The sequence below is a fragment of the Poecilia reticulata genome, chromosome 4 (genome assembly GCF_904066995.2).
Source record: "Poecilia reticulata chromosome 4, P_reticulata-male-v2, whole genome shotgun sequence".
Classification (NCBI taxonomy): Eukaryota; Metazoa; Chordata; class Actinopteri; order Cyprinodontiformes; family Poeciliidae; genus Poecilia; species Poecilia reticulata.
The window spans coordinates 27,880,397-27,904,402 of NC_088833.1; the positions used below are offsets into that span (position 1 = coordinate 27,880,397).

General features: G+C 40.4%; 1 long non-coding RNA gene across 1 annotated transcript; it reads left to right on the forward strand.

Annotated features, from left to right (window-relative positions):
• The first annotated feature begins 1,095 nt into the window (after nucleotides 1-1,095).
• LOC145551501 (uncharacterized) lies at nucleotides 1,096-23,631 on the forward strand. The gene is made up of 3 exons (XR_014087360.1): nucleotides 1,096-1,551; nucleotides 19,227-19,476; nucleotides 23,430-23,631. It is a non-coding gene; the product is annotated as an uncharacterized LOC145551501 (long non-coding RNA).
• The last annotated feature ends 375 nt before the right edge of the window (nucleotides 23,632-24,006 follow it).

Genomic DNA, 24,006 nt, shown 5'->3' on the forward strand with positions numbered 1-24,006 from the left:
ATAAAAACACGTGCATAAGGCCTGAGAGCTCAAGATGTCATCTATTCTTCATCTCCTCTTCTTTGGGGACCTGGTTGGAAGGGTAGTGGTTGTGTAAGTACATGTAGCATTTTGCCCACAATATAGATGTGAATCATTACTTTTTATAAGACATATAAAATGTAATATCTTCTACAAAAAATTATAAAATCTAAATTCCCACAAGAATAACCTTGGTTCTCTAAGTTGCAGGAGAGAGATGTGCGACATTATGATGCAATGCCTCTGAGCGTTCAGCCAAAGGATTTATTCAACAACATTAAACCTGATTGGCTGGTGGTTGTACTGCCTGTGTCACCTATCCTTTAAGTAACCTACAATATGACAGAGCACCAAGCAAGGAAAGTGACTGTTCTCGCTTCATCAAGAAAGCATGGCTGTCTAGGGACGATGATGGTAGGAGTTCGTCCCATAATCGGTGGGTTGCTGGTTTGATTCCTGCTCCACCTGTCTTCATCATTGTGGTGGTCAGAAGGCACTGTGGCACCATTGGATGGTAGCCTCGCCTCTGCCAGACTGCCCCTGGGACTCTGTGGCTCCAATAAAGTAGCTTGTCACCTCCAGAGTGAATGTTGATGGTGTCAAAGACTGATAGTATGAAGTACTTTGGGGTCCTCTGGACTTGGCAAAGCAATACATAAGTACAGGCCAAGAACAAGAGTTATTCATTTTCATCTCTTACTATGGGATTTGGAGGCTCTTGAGTTGCTTATTCCCAACAACCCATACGGAGAGACACAATTCCAAGGATTCAGACCAGCACTGCATGGGCTGGGACATGGAACTAAGATAAACCTAGTATCCAGAGAAATTCCTCGACACCTCAGTCCAATTTCACAAGGGGACCAGGAGTCAAGAAATATATCTCTTTCAGTAAACCCTCATGCTTCAGGAGCAGAAGAAAACCTGAAGTAAAAGGTGATCTCATACTGATCAGAAAGCCCTATGCAAATCACTTTCTTGATCAAAAGAGAGGATAGCTCTACCTGAAAGGTTGAATGTGGTTGGTTTCCCATAATTCTAGGGATAAATCATATCAGAGGGGACACTACTACTGCTAACTGGAGCCTTTTGCTAAGGCAAATCATCCTCTGATCATAGGCTGACCCCAAGGAGAGAAGACTGTCTCTCTGCCATGAGAGGGAGACTAAGGCCCAAGAGGTTTTTTCTAATACCAAACCTGGCACTGTAGTGCACAGTCAAAACGGCATATACGAAGGGTATTAGGGCATTAGCAGGATCGTACTGCTCCCCATGAACATCAGTCACCACCAAGAGGGGTCGCAAAGTCTGCAACCATTTCTTGACTTTCATCTTGATCTGACAGTGGCACATTTATTCTGGATATGAACATCTGCTTGTGTGATTGAGAGATAAGACAGAGACCACCCTCCAGGCACCTAACATTCCTCTGGAAGGGAGCATTGCACTCTGGCATTGACACAGATTTTATTGCAATGAGAGGTCTGAAATAAATCAACAGCCCTGGGAGCGTCCTAGTCATGGGTGCAGGTGAGTTGATCTTACCAGTTAGCAGACAGTTAATGCCAGCTTTTTTCTCTATTGCCAAAGTCCTGGGAGGAAACTCCTTACATCAAGGCCTTGGTGTGAAGTTACGGCTCTTCAGTATGACCGCAGCCTTCTTCAGCAGGATTGGGACAATTGGGAGAAGTTGTTGCTTTGAGCTAATTGCCTGTCCTCAATTGTCAAGATGGAGGTATCCTGCCTGAGCTGGATTGAGTTGACTTGGTGAGAGTCTTTGCTCAACACCTCAGCACCTGCAGGTGGAAATACATGCTCATCTCCTGGGTTGCTGTCTACTCAGTTGTGAGCAAGGATAGCTTTTGTTTTAATATAAGCTAGCACTCAGGTAGTTTAACAAACCAGCTAAACCAACTAACAATACTTAGCACTCAAGTGTACAAGTTTCAGTCTGTGGACAATTAGAGTGGGTTCCTGCAGGCAGGCTGTTGCATTGTGAGTTTGAGGGGGTTTGGCTGGTTTTATGGGACCAGTGGGTCCCAGTTAGGTTCTGTATTTGTACTTAACTGCTTTTGTTACTAATTGTAAATTAAAAAAAACTTTATTGACATTTGTTGTTGAGGAAGATACTCTGAAAATCTGACATTTTTTTGATTGCATTTAGAACAGGTTCAGCTTTAGAGTTTATATGTTGCTTCCAGAAATCTGCACTGACCCAATACTCAAAAAAATCCCAGAAATGGTTTTCCCCATATCCTAAATCGTCACGATCCGCCAAACCCGACCTGAAAGAAAAACATTTGACAGAAACAAAACATGGATCTCTCTAGTTTTCGATGTCTGCCTGGGGAATATGAGAGATGAAGATTCGGTGTGAAAGGTGATATGTATAAAACATGAGGCGGCTGGGAGAGAGAGGTGAGCGCTGGGCAATGCCTCTGAGAACAGACTAAATATATCGTGTATGTCAGATTTATGACCCTCTAACCTTTTAACCTGAGCTCTGGAGCACGCTACAGTATAGTGCATGTCAAATAATTTAAATATGTCAGTTTATTTGCACTTGTTAAATACATTTTTTATCATCGCATTCATTTGAAGGAGTAAACAGTGGGTTCAGCTGTTATGTTTTTGAGAGGAGAAATAAGAGTCTAGAAAGTCCAGTTTTTTACTGCGTGTACTGCATCAGTTGGCAGCTTAACACTTTACCTGTCTTTTGGTTTTAGAAGATATAAGAATTCAGAAAAGTAGAGGCAACTGTAGTGAAACACAGAAACAACAGCAGACATCTTTCTTTTGGCCTCTTGAGTACCTGTAAAACATGAACACAACATTAAGCTCATTGTTGGAATCCCACATAACTCCAAAGTCTTTACGACTCAAAAGGATATGAGATCAGACTGACATCTTCACAGGAAAACACATTACTATTTCAACTGGCATTGCTGCTTCCGTGCTGCTCTGCAACCATTACCAGTCAGCCCTTACCGCTTCTTCTTAATAGTTAATGATTTCTTCAAGTGTGAGCTAGTGTGGTTCACACATTTCCCTCTGAAGGCTTCACATTGTAAAATGATATCCACGTTTAATCCAGAAATGTGCTCTTTTTCTGGCAGTGAGCATCAATTTTGTGAGAATGTGTAAACATAAAACCACAGATTGGATCTTAAGAAATGACTTCAGAAAACTGAAGAATCTACCACAGAAATGTGGAAGATGTGAAACCTGGCCACTGAGCAATGTGTAAGCTGGTGTATTAAAATAACTAGACGAGTAAAACCCCAGAAACTCAAGTAGAATGTGTATTAATACACACAGGACAGCAATATTCAGGTGGGCGCCTGATTAACTAGTACAGTGGTTCTCACATTATATTCTCTGCCATAGAGCAAAAATAAAGTCTAGGTAGGAATAGTTCCAGATTTTCAAAGGTTTTCTTGAAAATATTTTCAAGAAAACCTTCAGTTGGCAATTTCATTTAGTAGAAATCCACATTAGTTGATGCTACAGGACGACGCCATTTCATAATGTTTAGCATGAATTATGTTTCAGACTTCCAGATATTTCCTACATTTAAAAAAACAGTCTCTTTCAGAGCAAAAATTTATGAAAATCTATTGGAATAAATAACCTTTACAGTTTAAAATAAATATTATAAATCCATCCATCCATCCATCTTCTTTACACCCGTGTCCCTTAGTGGGGTCGAGAGGGGTGCTGGTGTCTATCTCCAGCTAATGTTCCGGGTGAGAGGCGGGGTCACCCTGGACAGGTCGCCAGTCTGTCGCAGGGCAACACACAGACATACAGGACAAACAACCATGCACACACACACTCACACCTAGGGACAATTTGGAGAGGCCAATTAACCTGACAGTCATGTTTTTGGACTGTGGGAGGAAACTGGAGTACCCGGAGAAAACCCACGCATCCACAGGGAAAACATGCAAACTCCATGCAGAAAGACCGGGGCCGGGAATCGAACCCAGAACCTTCTTGCTGCAAGGCAACAGCTCTACCAACTACGCCACTGTGCAGCCTATATTATAAATATAATATAATATTATATAATATTTCTTACTCTTTTCATCACAAAGAGCATTAATTACAGATTTGGCTGTATTTAAGGATTACTTTTCTTGTACTTGCTACGAAGAATGAAGTCATATTTTTGGTTGCTGAAACAAACTGCTTTACTTCAGCTGCCACTGTCACTCTGGACACTACAAACACAAACAACGCTACAGAAACCCCACCAGAAATGAGTTGGATAATATCTTTGCTATTTAGACTTTACTAATGCAAACATGGTGGGAATTTAAAGAAAACAAACCAAGCCTTACAAAAACCACTAGTTCTGTGAGAGTGAAGTTGTTTAAGACAGCAGTCCACTTTTTTTCTTAGCCCTTCCTGTTAGCTAACTGTTAGCTTTAGCCATCTGAGCCAACCAATATCAAACAAAGACATCAAGATAATTATTAACGGCAAGTAGGAGATGTGAACTACCTTTAAGATTTTAACAGAACCTAAATTGCTAATTACGTACTGTAGGAAGCTAGGAAGATTTGGCAAACAGTTCTAATGTGACTGTATCCAGCAACTGGTTGCAGAAGACATCCGTAGAGATCAGAAAATAAAAATCTAAACACCTAGCTACAAAATGTAATTTTACAAGCTCCTCTCCTAGATGCTTTAGAAGGTGTATGGAATATTTTGTAATAAAATAATTATTAATATTTATATTTACCTTTCCGTGCTCATAAAAATGAATCTTCTTAAAGAATCTACCCTGCTTCTCTTCCTACCACTTGCCACACAATGAGAATGTCTACAGCTGTCCAAAAAAACTGAATGCACTGACAGTCGGCACACATGCACTTCTGTGAGGAGATATCATTGGTGGGGACAGAAACCGCAGCTGGAAACCAGCTGCATCTCTCTTAGCAGTGCAGCTGCTACACAAATTGCATCCTGCTACTGCTCTGGTTGTAACCAAAGGTATTTCATCAAACAGCTGAGACAGAGAATCCCTAAGTTCAATTAAAATAAAAATGGCACCATGCTCAGGTTCTGTGCACGGTGCTACCGTTTCCTGAAGAAAACTCAGATCATGTCTCAAGGAGACTCTATGGACAAGTGGAAGAAAGTTCTTTGGTCTGATGTAAGCTAGCTCAGAGTCGTGACAATAAATGGAACGTGAAACAATTAGCTTGATGTGTCTAAAATAAATTTATTCGGCGCTGCTGATTTTATACCACAGACCAGATGATAAAGGAACAAGATTTTGACGGAGCTCAAGTTAAACAGTAAATGCTTGTGATTCCTGTTGTTGCGCTATTAAAAAATACTTTTTATTTTTATTTTTTATTGTGATTAATAAATAAGTCACCGTTACTATCGTCATCACATTAAGTACAAGATCTTTACAGAAAATGAAGACAACCCAGAATGACAAGCTGCTAGGAGACTGTGACACAAAGAGTCCAAAGAAACATTCTGCAGGAGACCTTTAACGAAGAAAAACGAAAAGCAAAAGAAAATTATGTTTCCCTTTGTCTATGCCTTATACCGAGGATGTTAAAAAAGCCACGTCTACAGAAATCATTCATTGACCTTTTCCAGTTATGATTAAGACTGGATCCTCAAGTGCTGTTGATGAGTTGGGATTGGTGTGGGTACTGACAGGCCTTCAAACACATGGAGCTGAAAAATAGATATTAGATGTTGACCATGTGTACTGTAGACAGGACTGTTAGTCCTGCACTTCACAAATATAACGTTTATGGAAGAGTGGCAGAAAGAGAGCTGCTGTTAATAGAAAACCTTAAAAATTACAGTTTCACATTTTACCACAAGCCATGTAGGAGACACAGCCAGAATTGATAGGAAGATGAATGGGCTAAATACAGGATACTCCAGGCCACAGAGGTTGCAAATACGTACAAAACTACGCAAAAAACAAAGCCAGAGCTACAATGGAATAGCTTACCTCAAAGCAGGTTCACGTTTCACTCAGTGTATCATAAGCCTGGCGGCCCACCAGGCTTCATTTATTTCTCCAGGCTAAGCATTGTTTATTTGAAATAGTGTTTTTTTTATGCAACAGTGAAGACAAACAAAGCTAGGTTTATTGTTAATGCATGCTGGTGCACTTCTGAATTTTTGTAACTTTAACATGTTTTAATACAATAACAGGATGAGTCGCTACTGTACCGCCCTAGTGCCCTTACCAACGGGCTTAGCAAGGTTTTCTAGAAACCGGGCTTTTCCCAAGAAAATGTTAGGGTTTCCCCTGACGCCCATGTGTCCCTGATTTCATGTGTCTCACCCTGACACACTTACAGTATGTGTCAGGGTGAGACTTTGGTCTGGTCAAAGTCTGGATCTCAATACAATTGAGAAACTGTGCAAGACTTGAACATATCTAGAATATGTTTATGTGATCTGCAAAGAAGAATAGGTAAGAACATGGAGGATATACGCCATAAAGCTATTTCCTCAAAATATTAGATCAGGGAACTTGAAGACAAAGTCACAAACCACTTTGGATTTTTATATGTAACAATTTTGGAAACTTGAAAAATAAGATCACCCCAACTCAAAATGCTCGTTTGTCCATCACTGTGTGGTTTGGCTGGTCCACAAAACAAGACAGGCCCACACTTAATGAACAATTCGATCTGGAGAGAGGATCGTCAGGACTGACTTTCGGAGCTTACAGAGGTCAAGGTGTCAGGAAAATGGCAGCTAAGATCTCTGCAGGCCCCAAAAATCCTGGACACAAACAGAGAACTATTTGCAAAAACTAATGGATACATTTTCTTCCCAGAAAGAAATTGATGGTCTTTCTGGGACAAAAAGACAGGTTGTCTCTGATGAGCATCATGAATACATCACAGCCTGAGTAGTTAGCTAAGATTCAGAAACACACAAATCTGCTCTTAATGTCATCATGTGTGCACATTTTCTATGTGCACACACTTACACAGAAACACAAATTCCATGGAAAAATTAAAAGTACATATTTCTTAATGTATTCTTCTAATATTATTTATACCATAAATTTACTTTCCACATTCAAGGTTGCACCTTGCAGTGAAGGATATTATGAAAACACATTTGATATTTTTTCTTAAAGCAACATTGTACAAGGTGAGGAGCTGAGCTTAAACAGTAGAAAAAATGGTCTTTTCATGTAACTCAGGAACACAGTTACTCTGACAAGGACAAAAAAAATTGTTTTTGTATGAATGTTATGAAGAAAGAGTTCTAAGAAACTTTTCAACCATTGCAAGACGCTTTCTTGGCTCATACACACCCTTCGCCTTTGGCGAAGCAGCTTTTTGTTCCTTCATGATGAAAACAAATTCTCAAACTCGTTCTAGGGGAACTACTTTTGTAATTCATTTCACTGTCAGCAAAGACCGTCAAAGAAAAAAAGAAATGATCAGTTTCCTGGTACATGTAATAATTGGATTCTTCAACAAATCAAATACTGAAGTCCCTTTTCAAACATGTACACCAGAGATTTTCTGAAGAGTTTTTGAAGAATTTAAAGAATTGTGTCGCTCACGGTGGCAGCATGTTAGAGACGCTGACAGCTATGTTAGTTCTGATTCGTTCTTTCTGTAGATTTTTCTTTATGTATATAAATATATTTTTGCTTCAGGCTTTGGATACTTATACAATTATTCTTTTTGGTTTTGAATGTTGGGAAGTTGTAAAAAACTCTAATCACACCTGATAGTCCGGTAGACTCGGTTCAATAGAGGACCAAAATAGCAACATTTGTTACATTTTCATCTGTTGCGGTTATCATTCACATTGTACTGTCTGTGTCAAACCAAAACAAACCGTTTGAAAACATGTCCCCCCCCTCGCCTGTGGTGGCACTGCACCAAGAACCACTGAAGGAAACAACATGGAAACAGCTGAAGAACTTCTTTTTTCAAAAAATGTTAACAAAAACAGAGTGGCATCAGATTTTAGCAGCTGTACGATTTTTCCTTTGTCTTTGGTGAAAAAACACCAGCCATTTCTCCCTCTAGTGCTCGATTCTCACCTTTGTTTTGCTTGCATTTACCTAGAATGGCGTGCGCTGTGGTCAGCTTGGCGTGCTGACCAGAGACCACTCCAAGACACATATGTATTCCAACTGCGCCAGATTGAACTTTTTTTGGTCCGCATAAGAGGTTGAATTTGCATTTACGCATCCCTAAATGAAGTAGACTTTCTAGGCAAATGAACTGCAGTTCAATTAAAGCAGACTAAACAAAGCTTTTTCCAAGTTGGCTATTAGTAAATCTCTCTAAAACTTGTATTTTGGCATTGTACAGTCCAATCAAGGTGATTTGAAGGCGGAGCCGGACATCCAACCCTGTTGCATTGTTGCAATGATGTGCTAATGGAGGAATGTCAGAAAGGACAGGAGGTTCTTAAAGACACAGAGGCCAATTTCAAACCATTAGAAACAGCTGTGATACGAAGTCAAATTTTATTTAAGTTGTTTTTGATATATACAGAATTTTTATAGCATCTGAAGGTAACATAGTCACTTGACTATAAAATGGGACCATGTGCCTAAAAAATACCTAATACCCCCCCACCCCCCAGATAGGACAAAGATTACTTGATTCATTCACTTATTTATTATGTCAATATTTCTTTAACGTATCAGATGAAGAATTATTTTTAAGGCTATCCTTACATCACGTTTTGCTGCATTCATCCTTCACTGACTCCAGTCCACATTTTTTCTGCCCTGCCAGCAAAACGATCCATTCAGCAGTGGAAGTGTAAAACTGTTATTTCAAATTTGGGAGAAAAGCTGTTTGGCGGGGTGGGGAGCATTGTGTTGATGCCTCTGCACTTAATCCACTCTGTCAAGTGAATTGACTCAGTCATGATAGCACACACAACCTGTGACATTCAGCTGTTTACACACAAATGTCGCCGTGGTAATCCACCAAATCCCTCTCAAATCCCCTTAACCACAGATGGTCGCGTCCGAACAAAGCGCCGTTAGTTTCAATCACTCAGTCAGGAGCGTCTGATAAACCGGAGACCTCAGCCTGAAACAGGATATAGGACAAGCGCTAAGATCAGGTTAATGGAGCGGCTTAATTTAATTTTGAATGGGATGAATTTAAACGTACATTAACACTGCATAGACAGCATATAGAGATGGATCATTTAATTAACACGCAATGCACTAACGTGTGTTTTCTCCAATGTGAGCTACACTGTTAAATAAAATGATGTTTTTGTCCTGCTGTGTAACGAATGCAAAGGCATCATATATTATTATTATTTGGCAGATTTCTTCTGGTTCTCTTTCGTCTCACACAAATGTATCAGCTCGTTAAACTGATTCAATTTCTAGGGCTGCAGTTAACGATTATTTTAGCAATCAATTAATCGGTGAATCGATTTTAGCAATTATTCTGACGATTAATCGACTCATCGGATAAGACAATTTCCACATTCTGCGCATTTTTCATTTAACCACCTAAGAAAACCTTCTTTTATATATTAGATACACATTAAAAGATGAAAATAGACAAATAATTCAATTCCTTTTTCAAATAAGAAAATGAACATTATATTGAAACAACAAAGCACACTTGATCATTTGCAGCTAAAAAGAAACTTCCAACATCAACACGTGAAAAGCTCAGCCCTTTCTGCTTGACTTGAGATGCTTTATTTATATATATATAACAGAATTTAAACCAGATTAAGCTAAAACTGGAAATAAAACTACTAAAACACTCCTTTTTATATAAGAACTATTATATATTCTGCATCATTACGTTAATGCAAACTAATAAGTAAAATGGTTTGTCTTAGTTTATACATCAAATCTTTGGATATGTAATTTTGCTGTAAAAGCTTCTTTGCTCTGAGATTAAAAAAAAAAAAAGCAACTAGAACAATTATTCTTGTGAGCTCAAGCCAAGTGTGAAAGGTGTGAATCCTGTAGCCTGTGAACATGGAAGTAAAGCTGAATTCCAGTCCAGGGTTTGGATTCATTGGACTTTAAGCTAAAGTTGTGAGTGGTTGTGTGTTTTTTTTATTGTAGCTGCCTACCAGCTGTGTTCCTCCTGTTCCTTCCACTGTAAAACATTCATGTTTGAGGATCAACATTATAAATTCAGCTTTGTGCCTCGCTGATTATTTCCGGTGAATTTATTTCGTCACAGCTGGACTCTGCTGAAGCATCTCACCAGGAGTGACATGGACTCAAACTGTGTGCTGCTGTTGCATGAATCCAGTCTGACAGTTTAAAAAAAAAAAGAAGAAGCATACACTGCACAAGATTAACATTAGAATCACGGTATCATAACAAACTGCAGGAGCCGGGTTGCTCTGTCTGTGTGGAGCTGCAGGTTTGTCCTGGAGGGCAGGGCCAAGCAGGAAGCTCCCGCACACCTGCGGATCATTAGTCCTGGAGGATAAGAAGAGCTGAGTGCTATCCTACGCCACATGCTTCAAACTCGAGGCACAGGGGCCAAATCCGGCCTGCCACAGCTCTCTATGTGGCCCTTTAACCTCCAAACTCCAAATTACATCATTCAGTCTCCCAAGTTTTTTTTGTAATTCCGGAACCATGGAAATTCATGCAAAATCAACAGATCCCCACATTTTTTTTATGCTAATGCATACTTGTGAGTTTATTCCAAATTCTCCCCGAAAAATGGTCAAAAACATCCCAGGTTTATGTGGCTGCTAACCCCCACCTGTAGGTGGCAGTGTTTCTTACTTTTGCAACACTGTTGCCTCAGCCTTACTTGATGTCAAGTTACAGTCCGTGATCGGTACAGTGAATAACAAAAAGTGCATTAATACTTTAAATCAGTGGTTCTTAACCTTTTTTGAGGTACCGAACCCCCCAGTTTCATATGCGCATTCACCGAACCCTTCTTATCCCCCCTCCCTCCCCCCCAGCCCCCTGCCGACACACAAAAGACTTTATGGTATTCTGATTTAGTAATGTAATTAGATTAGCTGTGTTACCACCCCACACCACTAGAGGCAGTACCAACCCCGAAAAGATGCGACTAAGGAGCAGATTTAGACTATAAAATTTGGTAAAAACGATTAGCTTTGCTGAAGTAACTAAAGACACAAGTTCAAATCCATGCTGAGTGGAGCTCCTTCAATCAGGGCTCCTCCGCAGCTCTGATTGGTTAAGCAATGTAACGTGATCCTCTGCAGCAAGTGATGGTAAAGCGGGGCGTCATCACGACTTTACACAAGTGTGTCTTTACCTCCGCGGCAGAGGCTCCGCCGAACCCCTGAGACCAACTCACCGAACCCCTGGGGTTCGATCGAACCCAGGTTAAGAACCACTGCTTTAAAAGAACATTTTAACATAACCCCTATTTTAACATGTTCAGAGGTGGAATTTGACAGCACAGGTGAAAAAACAACAGTGGTTTGAACAATAAACCATCCTTCAGGGGTGACTGCTCCATCTGCCGAGTCCTCTGAGTGTCTCACCTTCGTGATGTTTCTCATTCATGTCACCGCCCTGCTGGTCAAAGAGCCCTGCTGCCTCATCAGGTCATAACTCCCTACTGAGACCCACCAGCCTTATAAGTTATTGATATAGATGCTAAAATTGTGAGCTGCTGAATCGTCAGATTCGTTTTTATTTAATTTAACTGAAATTTTGAATAATTTTTAATGGTCTGTTTAAGTATCCTGCTGCACACTCTATGTTATGCTGCCAGCATCTGCTTAGGGGATTTGGGGAACCACAGATAATTGCTTCTGTCCTTTTTGCATCAAACTGGAAAAAATTCCGACCCATCCACTAGTGGAGATTTTAGGCACACTGATTCAGTGACCATTAATATAAGTAGAGGCATGGAATCATAAAGCTGTGTGGCATCTCTAGAGATATAGTAAGAGACACAGTAACATAACATGAGCTGAGCGGACCACAACTTGAAGCGTGTGAGAGGACTATTTCTCGTCTTTGACTAAACCGCGATTCATATCTGTACCTCACTCACAGTAATAGTACAGATGAGAAAGAGAAGGTGTGCGCTGAGCGCTTACATTTTTGACAAAAGGATGAAAGTGAATGGCTGGGAGCCTGAGTCTACCCTATGACACTACAGAGCACCTTGACAGAAAGCTGTCAAGGTGTAAAATGATTCTTCGAAAACATTTTACAGAAGCAGACACTCGGTGCGATGTCATAGCCGACTTTCATACCAATAGAGCGCTATTTGTAGGCGTGAGGCCAAGTAAAAAATTGCGTAGGGGTCAAAAATTCTCCCCGTTTCTCACTCTAGCAGAGCGGCAGTTCATTTCAGTTACACTCTGCGATTTGGCTGTTGGAAATTTTGCCCGTTTTTTGCTAATTACGTCGGCATTTTGACTTGAAACCTCAATAAGAGATTGAACCGCATGCAGCAGTTTGAGAAGCATTAAGGGAGCCAGAAAAATAATGGATAAAAAGAGATGTTCTATTGACGGTAAAACAATGCAACAGTAAAGCTCTCCCTATGCATTGCTATGGCAGGCCTCAACAATACCTACATTTCCAAGTTTTATTGAGTTAACGGAATAATTCTACCGCGGCAGCAAAAGAATAGTCTCTTTGCCCTCCAGCGTTTCCGTATGTAAACAATAACATGCAGGGGGTCTATATTTGTAAATCTGATTTTGATTAAGCCAGTGCCTCACCAGCCATGAACCTCACCGCACGTCACCGATTATCCATCCATCCATCCATCCATCCATCCATCCATCCATCCATCCATCCATCCATCCATCCATCCATCCATCCATCCATCCATCCATCCATCCATCCATCCATCCATCTATCGTGTTTCCCCGATTGTAAGACGTATCGGGGGTTTCAGGGGGGTCGGCTAATATAAGCTGTACCCCTTTCGGGGAAACACGGAGGTATTGCCGCCTCCCTCTCATCTAGCTGTGCGCCGCCTCCTGCCCACGTCCGCACCGTCCCCCTCTCCATACGTCACCGCGCCGTCCCCTGCACTTGTCACTGCCGCCTCCTGCTTAAAATACGGTAATACAATACTGTTCAGGTTGTTAATAAATGTAAATTTTATGGTTAAAATAAAAAATTCAAAAATTTTTTTCCAATATAAGACATACCCCAAAAGTAAGACATAGTGAGGCTTTTGGGGATAAAAAGAAAGTAAGACACTGTCTTACTTTCGGGAAAACATGGTATATATATATATATATATATATATATATATATATACATTTCCAACTTAACATCTTTTAATACAAAAACACGGTGAGTCGCGGGTGAACCGACCACCAGGCTTATCAAGTTTTCTGGGGGAAACCCTGAAAATGTTTGTCCGAGTTCTCAGAGCAAAAACAGCCAATCACAGGTGGAAAGCATGAGATATCCGACTGGTTTTAAAGGAAATGTCAAGATCAAAACACAAAGAAAAACGAGGCAGACTGTTAAAATGCTACACCGCAAATGCTCGGGGAAAAACATTTAATTGTTTTCCTCGTGAACCAAGTTTATGACTAGGACTAAGTGGAAAGTGTTTTGCCGTTGATCGCCTGCCTAATGTGGTCACCAGAGCATCTGTTCTTATGGCCGGATAACAACAAGCCTTAAACAGTGGCTTGTAAACTTTATGACTAAGCACAGAAGGAAAGAGAGTTCAGGTATGATGCCAAAGAGGTGGAGCTGATGAGTTTGGAGTGGAGGAGTAAAACAGTGAAGGGGTGGAGGAAGGAAACAGTGATGAGTTCAATGTGAATAATTTATTACATATGATTTTAGCCTCTTTGTTCTTCATCCAAAGGATTGGGGTTTAAAGTTTGGCCGGATTTATTATGTGTGATCAAATTCCCATTCCTGGTAAGTTAATAAAGCACAAACATAATGGGAAATCACTTAACAGTGTACTTATTAAGGTCATAGTCCACTGGTTTCCAGTTTTCCTATTTGACTTTGTTAAACATGATGTCTCCCTCTCCCCACCACCACCATCATCCAATGTCAAGTAAAAGTATGGCGTTGAGTTTCCTGACCCTCATCCAGAATCACACTGAGGAGACGAATCATAAAAGGTGAAGAATTTATTACGCAGTTTGACACAGACTGAGAAGTGTAATGATGAGGCTCTTGGCCTTTTCAGGGGCAGGAAGCAGACACATCTGGAGGACGAAAGCCAAGTTATCTGGGGTTTCTGCAGGTTGGGTGAGAGTGATTTCAATTATTTCAGGAAAGTGCGGCTTATAGTGACTTGAAGCTGAGAAATGCGTGGGAGGAACGGATCGGGTGGTTTGAGGAGAGTTTGGTTTGAGAGTATGATGTTGAAGAGTTTGGTTTCTGAACCTGGTGTCACACTGACATATGGAAGCACACACAAAAGAATACCGACATTATAATGAGGTGACAGAAATTTCTTGTTCATCTGAGGCAAAAAGTAGGAGATGGTAGTTGGTAGTTGAGAGATTATTCAAAGGGTGAAAGACTGTTGGAGCATCAGAAGTGAGACTGTTGTGGACAGGTGCATCCTCCAAGTGGAAGGGTGTGATGAACATAGACAGCAAAGTGGGACAACAAGCTCCCCATAGATACACACCATGTCTGACCGTTAAGTTTGAGCTCGGAGCTTCCTTAGCAGTGCCAAACTCCTTCCAGACCCTGGAGACAAATTTTGGATTTTGTTCCACAATTAGTAGGACTGCCATGAAGACTTAAAACATGTTTGGTCAGGCATCAGACTGTTTCAAGAGATGAAGGAAGCTTTTGTAAGTGGAAATGAGATGGCATGCTTCAGAGAAACGGTCTATAATGGTTAACATGATGGTGGAAAGGGAGTAAACTACCAACAAAGTCTAGAGAAACATGCGACCAGGAGCGTTTGGAAACTGAGAAAGGCTGGAAAAGATGGCAACCAAAAGTTTCATGTGATTAGGAAAATGGTTTGATTAATTGCTGGATGGCAAGAAACATGTGTGGCATGGGCCCAGTGAATAAGACAAGATCTGATAGATGATGCAACACAATGCCAGTCAGGAGGCCCATCGCCTGTACCGGGTTCTTTTTTGATTAATCTCTCTATAATCAATACGACGTTGTTGTGATCCATCCTTTTTTCCAACGAAGAAAAAAGCTGCGCTTAATGGTGATCCCAGTTGCTAATAATTTATGTCCTCAATGATCTTTCTCACTGGTTTGTGCAGGTCATATAATCGGCTGGATGGTAATGGTGCCCTGGGAAGGAGATCAATAGCACAATCACAGGAGGGAGAGACGGAGAGAGCTTTAGATTTACTGAAAACTTGGTGGAAGTCGTGATACACTGGTGGGATCTTAGAGCGGCTGAGGAGACCACCTCCTACTTGGAACAGGAGTTCTTTGAAGACAGCAGCGCAAACTGAAGACATTGCACAGACATTGAGTGCTCCATGCCTCCACCCTGCAGTTTCTCAAATCCACAAGTGGACTGTTGGAAATGAACAATAGATATCCAAGAACGGTGGGGGACAGAAGTGAAATAACTTCCAGAAAGTTATTTCATGATGTCTCATACTAAGAGCTCTACGGCTTTTGGTTCGATGCATAATGACATTTCTTCCCATTTTAATAATACTTCTTTAGTAAACATTTTGAGCATTAATAGCCTTTTTAAAGATATGCCTCATCATCTCAACAACTAGCGGCTCTCCAAAACCTTTTCAGGAGCTTTCTGACTCTTTATCTAGTTATGCAGAGCTATATGGACCCTGCTGAGTTCAACTCCATGGCTTCTTTGGTTCCACAATCCTGGTCTTGAGTAGTGCAGTGCTTGTCTTTGTGGGTTTATGTCGTAAAAGTAGGCTATAGGGTGGGGATCTCAGAGTAGAGGGGGTGCTTCTCTAAATTAAAAGAAGTCAGTTAAGGTGGTTTGGTCATCCGGTCAGGATGAGGGTCCCTCCCTTTGGAGACCCAATGGTAGACGATGCATTTTTTTCTCCTTACGCTTCAAAACTAGGTGCTGCTTTGTGCTGATCTACCACAGAAAGACCAGCTGAAATGTGAAAATAAACATTTCTGTTTTGGTTTATAAAAAAGTCCTGTTAAGCAAAGCAACAGTTTTGTCTACTGAAAGTCATCATCGTCAACAGAGTCAGATCCGCGAGGGATGTTAGTATAGGTTTCCGAAAGATTCTCTCCAGTCACTGTTTCCCCCACCTTGAGATGACCTCTGCTTGTGATCGTGACAATCTCGTCTGCTTCACATCTGTGCATACCTATTAAAAGTTTACCCAAGCCCGTCCAAACAAAACTGCAAAAAAACCAACTCTCAAGGAAACAAAGTTATTCATTTTGTGCCTGCTGTTCGAGTATTCAGATAACCTCGGCTGGCTTAATCAGTTGGCCTGCTTTAGTGTGAGAATAAGAGTTCACGCTGAAACACAAGGTATTGCATTAAATCCACAGACGGCTCTCTGCTGCTTACTCTTAGGTCAAGAGGTGACAGCTCAAAGAAGGCTTTAAATCATGAGAACTGCTTTGCCTTCCAGTGGAGCTGCGGAGACACACCTACATTAAGTCAGTAAAGTCTCTGGATTTAGCCAGGATCTGAACGCTTCCTCATGTGTTGCATATCAATGGGTCGGCCCCGACAGCGAGCGGTGTACGGGGGAGAGAGTGGCAAACGGCGAGCAGGTCTAGCACAGGTTCTCACCTCCGATACGCGTTGGTTTGTATTAATAAGAGAGAGACGGGCCACACACACAATCAATAAGTTCAGAATGCATTTAAACTGTGATGTCAAGGAGTCAAATTCATTTTCCTGTGGAGAGAATAGAGAAGAGTGGCAAATTTTTAAAAAGCTCCTTGGAACAAGAATCTGTAAGAGGATGCAAGTAACAACTGAAAACATTATACAGTGTGGAAAAAATGTTAAGCATTTAACAACAAATGATGAAACCAGGTGAACTCTCCATGTCCTGTTAGCTCAAGTAACAATGAAAATACAGGAAACATTTTAAATGTGGAAAATTAACAACAAAAAGTATTTTTTCAGTTTTCCAACAGGATTTTGAGACATTGACAAGTATTCTAGGATTCTTCTTTGTTGGACTTTGAGGTGAAATGGAAATGCCATATGGACCCAACAACAGCACAGTGGACTCCTGAATATTTGTGTTTTAGTATTCGCACATTTTTCTCAATCGCAAACAGGTGAATAGCCGAACTGTTGGTTGGTGTTTGCGTACCATTTCACAGTAACATGCTTCTTTGTGTTGGTCTGTCAGATAATATCACAATAAATTACACTAAAGTTTGCAGGACACATAAATATTTTGTCATGAATCATTTGTCTTCCACTCTGGTTTGTGTAGGTCCAGTAATGTCCAATGCAGAGAATCTTTACTCATCAATGGAGTAATACGTTCATTTCTGGTTCAAATCAACAACAACAAAAAAAAGTTATTCAGTGAGGAAAAAGTACATTTGGACGCCGTCGTAAACCTCGAGGAGCAGAGAAACCTCACATTGACAAATGTTGATTTGAGCGATGAATGGAAGTGTTATTTTTACTGAATGCGGTACATTGTGTGTGTGTGTGTGTGTGTGTGTGTGTGTGTGTGTGTGTGTGTGTGTGTGTGTGTGTGTGTGTGTGGGAGTATGCGGATGTATGAATAAGACGACAACCAGGAGACTGATTTCTCTGGGAGTGTTGTATAACTGTAACTTAGTAACACGCAGCAGGGTGTCTCAAATGGTTCTCTGTTAGCGAAGAATAGATTGCCCTTTGGCGAAGCAGCGCCGCTTCCAGAAATCCTGGCACTTTAGGCAAATGTCCTTTGTTTTCAGTGTGAGGGGGCTGACTTTGTGCTGTGGTACCTCCAAACCTTAGGAAAAGCACATTCATATCCTGGTCCCAAAACAAATGAGCCACAGTAATTAACACCAAATGTAAAAAATGTTCAGTTTGGAAGGGTTCGTCTCCGCTCACATGCCTCAAAGCTCATCCGTCCGTTCTGGTGTAAGCTCTGCCAGTTCCTAAGAGGTGAAACCTGCTTCGTGTAGAACCGTCATGGCACACGGTGTTTTATTACACCCAAATCTTTGTGGCTGCGTCTTGTGTCAAAAAATTACAAGCAGAAGGCTAACCTGCTCCGTATTTCAGCACTAATCCATCTGTCATCTTTGTCGTTTGCTCAAAATGTTCTTCCTTGAGAGCAAGTGTTTGTATTTTGCTGCCAGTGAGGATGAGCAAAGCAGGACAGGAAGTGTGTGAACGCTAAGAGTTCATCAGCTACAACAACTTACCCCGACCATCTGGCCCCCCCGCCCAAAAAATTTATCTGCTTCCTGTTTTGGATTTTTGTAACACATACATGTTTTAAATCATTAAATAAGTGTTGATACCAACGACAGTTTGCAAAAAAAAAACCTCAAAATGCAAACACATCATTCCTCACTAAAGAAATTTAGAAACAAGAGAGAAACTAAAGTCTTCCGGACTCCAACAGAGTTATTATCCAACAAATGGAGAAAACATGGAACAACGGAGAACGTTCCAGTAGAGCGGGGGCCCAAAATCCCCAAGATGAAAATCCTCAAAGGCAGAAATTTAAATTTTCTCTCCAATTAAAGATGCTAAAGGAATATTATTGTTTAATCTTTCTCCTTTACTTGCGCAACAATAAATTAAACAAATACTTTAGTAAAGCAGAACAGTGTGACATTTGCCTTAATGCTTCCAGTAATTTTAGCTTATTGGCTTAAATGTTTTTTTATTTTATTGGTCTACAAAATAGTTTTGGTTCATTTCCAGCAACAAAAATGAGAATTTCCTCCTAAAACCTTCGCTGTGTTTAGCCAACTCGTGTGCCTACATGGGCTTCTGAGTAAAAAGGTCACTGTGATGACTAAAATAAAAGTAAAAATAAAATTAAAAAAAGGGCTAATAAAAGATCAATTCTGTGTTGTGCTCAACATTTTCTGTTTTAAGGGCCAATATTGTGTTTTCCAGCTACATAGTGGCATTTTATAACACAATCAAATAACTATGTTTACGTATCAAATATGACTTAAACAAAATTTGACTTAGTAATTTAACGCCTTGATATCGGGCATCTGTCTCTTCAAGAAACTCTTGAACTTTCTAACATGCATCCTTCAACACATCATCGCAACAACATTCCTCTATCAAAAGTTTAACTTTTTTTTTTTTTTTTTTTACCAGTGTTGCACTGAGAAGTGACTCCTATAATGAGCTCAGCAGATATACAGTTCCACCAGGTGTTTGCTAATTCCTGCTGGCTAGTCTGAAGGAGCTGATCAGGGGAACTGGTAGCTCAGAAACTGCAGCTCTGAGGAGGAGCTGAGCTCAAAGATGGCACCATGTCCAACCAGGAGTTTTGCAGCTGAACGGCTGATACAGGAGATTAAAGATTTTCTCAAACGTGTATGAAAGAAACAAGGCAAAACTTCAGGTATGTTTTTGATGAGGTAATAAAAAAAAGTTAATTTGACTTAATACTGCCCATTTAAGAAGATATAAACTTGCCATGAAAATCTCATCTGAAAACAATAGCAAAAAGTGTCCAACTGCATCTACTCCATATGCTGGAGGGTCAAATTTCTACCGTTTTTGAATTACTGTCAGGGCAAAAACATATTCCAAGTCCATGTCCACTTTGGACATCTGTGCTGTAAATCTTTCTCAAGGATTTACAGCACAGATGCACGCTGCCTGCCTGCCTGCAGTAAGCAATAGATCAATTAATCGGCTGATAAATTTAAACAATAAGCTCAATGATTACTTGTTGCATGTGTCTCAGACTTTCTGCCAAAATCTAGATAACAAACGTCTGCAGTCTGGTTCTTTGGTTTCCGCTAGCTACCGTTTTGAAGGACGACTTTGTTTAAAGCAGTGGTTCTTAACCTGGGTTCGATCGAACCCCAGGGGTTCGGTGAGTCGGTCTCAGGGGTTCGGCGGAGCCTCTGCCGCGGAGGTAAAGACACACTTGTGTAAAGTCGTGATGACGCCCCGCTTTGCCATCACTTGCTGCAGAGGATCACGTTACATTGCTTAACCAATCAGAGCTGCGGAGGAGCCCTGATTGAAGGAGTTCCACTCAGCATGGATTTGAACTTGTGTCTTTAATTACTTCAGCAAAGCTCACAGTTTTTACCAAATCCTGTAGCTTTCGGTGTACTTCTAAATCTGCCCCTTAGTCGCATCTTTTCGGGGGTTGCTACTGCCTCTAGTGGCGTGGGGTGGTAACACAGCTAATATAATTACGTTACTAAATCAGAGTACCGCAAAGTCTTTTGTGTGTCGGGGGGAGAGGAATAAGAAAGGTTCAGTGAATGCGCATATGAAACTGGGGGGTTCGGTACCTCAAAAAAGGTTAAGAACCACTGTCTTACAGAGACTTTAGCATCCATTTTATTTGTCATTTAAGCTGTTTAGTTTATTTTTTCATACATTTAAAATCTCTTCCATTTCCAGTGTTAAATGCTCAATAGAAATTAAAGTTTGTTGACGTTTGAAATGTGTTCTTGCATTATCATGCCATTACCATATTACTTGAAAATGGCCGCAACAATATTATCGTTTATCGCTGTAACTTCTGGGACAATTTATCGTTCAGCAAAATGTGTCATCGTGGCAACGCAGCATGGTTAATTCCAATGAACATGAATATTAATAACTTATGATTGACTTCTGACGCACCCAGACTTGTTTCAAAGAGGAACCAGGCTTCAGTTCTGTCGGAATCTGGTTCAGCGGTGGTTTCTCACCGACACGCAGCTGAACTCCGAGTCGTCCCTCAGCCAGCCGCTTTCATGTGACGCTTATCCTGGGACGGCTCGGATTCTTCAGTCCTCCATGAGAGTTTCAGTCTAACAGAGAGCAACCCTGCCTCCGTGATTACATCACCGCCTTCAGCCAAGTCAAGGGCGCACCAAAAAAAAAAAAAAATCAATGCTCCCGATGCAAATGCACAGTGGGAACTCACTTAAAAGCTAATAACATTAAGCTCAGAGTGCCGCTAAGTCGGCCCCCATTGTAATGTTATGTAAATCTGACCCGGATGACAGCTTCATTTAAATCGGAGTGCGCGAGATTATGCACGATAGCGGCCCCCGTTTTGCTGCCTCGCGCTCATCTCGGGGCTTCCCGGTAAATAATTCAGGCCCGTCAGTCTGAGCATTAGACGGGAGACATTCAAGAAATTGCCAAAGCGGGCCCCGGAGACTCTGCGGCGGATTTCTTATATGCAGAGGAAGAAATTGGAGGGTACATCATGTTGGCTGGAGGGTCCATCACTCATCAATTTGTTTGTAAACAGCAGATTTATGTGCAGTAAAGCAAGTCAGTGGCTCATCCGCTGGAGGCGCATCTCTCTCTCTCTCTCTCTGGGATGCTCAGATTATATCCTCCAGTGTGTTTAGGAAAAAAAAAAAAAAACATCACCAGGAAATTTTAGATTTCTAGCAGAGAAAGAGGTCAACACTCTCCTGTTTGTGTCAGAGGAACACTTAGTTCATGCTTAAAAGCAGAAAACCACTTTTTGTTTTTAAAGGGATAGTTCAGATTTTTGACTGTAGATTTAGCTACAATAGAAATGCCAAAACTCAGTTTGTATTAATGTGGACTTTAGCTGATTTTACGTATTTAAAACAACTGATTTTTAAAAAAAGTACATAATAACCAGGACACATTTTTATTCTTTATCTTTTTAATTTAAGACATTTTTTTTACAGATTCCTAGCAGAGAAATAGGTCAACATTCTCCAGTTCACACTTAAAAGCAGAAAATGTGTTTACGTTACGTTCAGATTTTTGGAAAGGAAAACATCATTACTGTTACTGAAAAAATATGACTGTAGTCACTCATTAGTAACATCCCGAACTATAGTAGAAATGTCAAAACTGAGTTTATAGAAAATTGGTGTAAATCACCTGGTAATCTGGTAAATCACCTGTGACAAAGGAATCAGAGACTATGAATATTTACAATGAACGCATCAGAACTAGGTTCAACTCAGGAGGAGCGAGGGAAACAATGTGTTGAACAAAACACATTTATTACACATTTTGACAATAACAAAACAGAACAAAATAGTCAATGTTTTCTTTTAGTAGTCCTAAGTCAAGTCAGTCAAGTTCAAAAGTTTATTTTCCTTTGTTTTCAGTTCAGTTCAGTTTTCAGATCTGAATGTTTTATGGTAGTGTAATCCCACCGACAGAGTGGAACAGAAGAACGTTCTTCTTTGACATCGTAGTGAACACAATGTCAATCTGCTCTTCTGGATCCAGGCTTGCCGTTCTTCACGCGATGTCTCTCAACAAAAAAAAACAACCTGCCTATAGCAGAAATGTATTTTTATTATAGTGTGATACACCATTCTAAGTCACTTCAATTAAAGTCTATCTTTTCACTCCATGTAGATCAAATAATTTCCAGTTGCGATAACCAATTTTGTCTTTTAGCTCAACAAAACATCACAACATAATATTAACTGAATTGACATATTTTTCCAGCATTCTTAAATTCCGTACAGTGGAATAAATAACTCACTGTCACTAGATACTCCATCAGTATCAGTATTTCAAAGAAAAAAGGCGCAATATTAGCAGAATAGCCTTTGTGAGTTAGCCGTAAGCATTGCTAATTCACATACAAAACATCATGTAGAGAACATACATTCTTACCCATAAACAAATATCTCCGATTGTTTTTTTTTCTTTCAACATTGAAACTATAAAATGAAATTACAATATAGCTTTTAATACATAACAGCAAAATATTAGCTTGTGGCTAATCGATAGCTAACGAAGCTAATTATAGCACAGAACTCACCGGAGATTCGCAGCAAGAAAACAAAGAAATTTAATATCAAAAACAACGTTCTTTCGGGTCCGGGGACACAGGAATCAAAAATCAACCATCGATGAAAACTAATTCTTGAAAAATATTGAAAATAAAACTGAGTTTTGTCAATAAAATGACCACAAAAACGTCCCCACCTCCCGTTTCTTCTTCTGGTTATTCTAGCTAGCCCATATTCTGCGGCATATTACTGCAGTTTTAGACTACTTTGAAACCATTTACTGCCACCTATCGGCAATGTGGTGTATTACAGGCTATAATTCATATTCGTTACATTAACATGGGTTACATTGGAATTTAGATGGCTTTAGATATTTTAAACAACTAAGATTAGAAAAAGTGCACAAGGACAAACAAGACATATTTTTATTCATTTTCTATTTTATTTATCTTTGACACAAATTATTTTTTTTGGTTCAGATTTCCAGCACAGATAGAGGACAGACAACTGTGATGTAACCGCTGTATTTAAAGTGAGCAGCAGGTCAGCTGGAGATAAACGAGGCTGGATTTTAATCTCATATTCCCCTATCGACCCCCAGACGACCCCGCCGCGGCTCCCGGTGTTCAGCCCCCCGTCCTTATGGTTCCGATCGCCGCCTCTGTCTGCAAGAGGAAATGAAACGCTGCGAGTAAAGATGACAAATGAAGGGGATTAAATCAAGCAGCTCCTGAAGAGGCAACAGCAAGAAAAAAAATGAATAAATAAAAAAAATGGGTCTTTAAATTATTCTAACTCCATCATGCTGATCTAAGCAGTGTGCATACTTTATTGCTGAGTGCATTTCCTGATTGTGTCGGCTACTTCTCTACTAGAAAAAAAGGAGACTGCATTTATTTACATATTTATAACTATATGTGTGTGGTGTGTAGAGTAATTAAAGCATCGTAGCAGATGAAAGTTGTGGGATTTCTTTCAGATGAGTTCATTCAGATGTTCAACACAAAGTGTGAGAGCTAGTGTTTGTACCCACTGAGGGCTTTTTTAGTGACTCTTGAAAGACGTGAAGCGGTTTTATTTTGTACTCTGTTGGTCAAAAAAAAAAAAAAAAAAAAAAAGCCTCTTTAGTCTGCAGGATGCCTGAACAGGAGGTCACAGGCAGAATCCAGGGGAACACG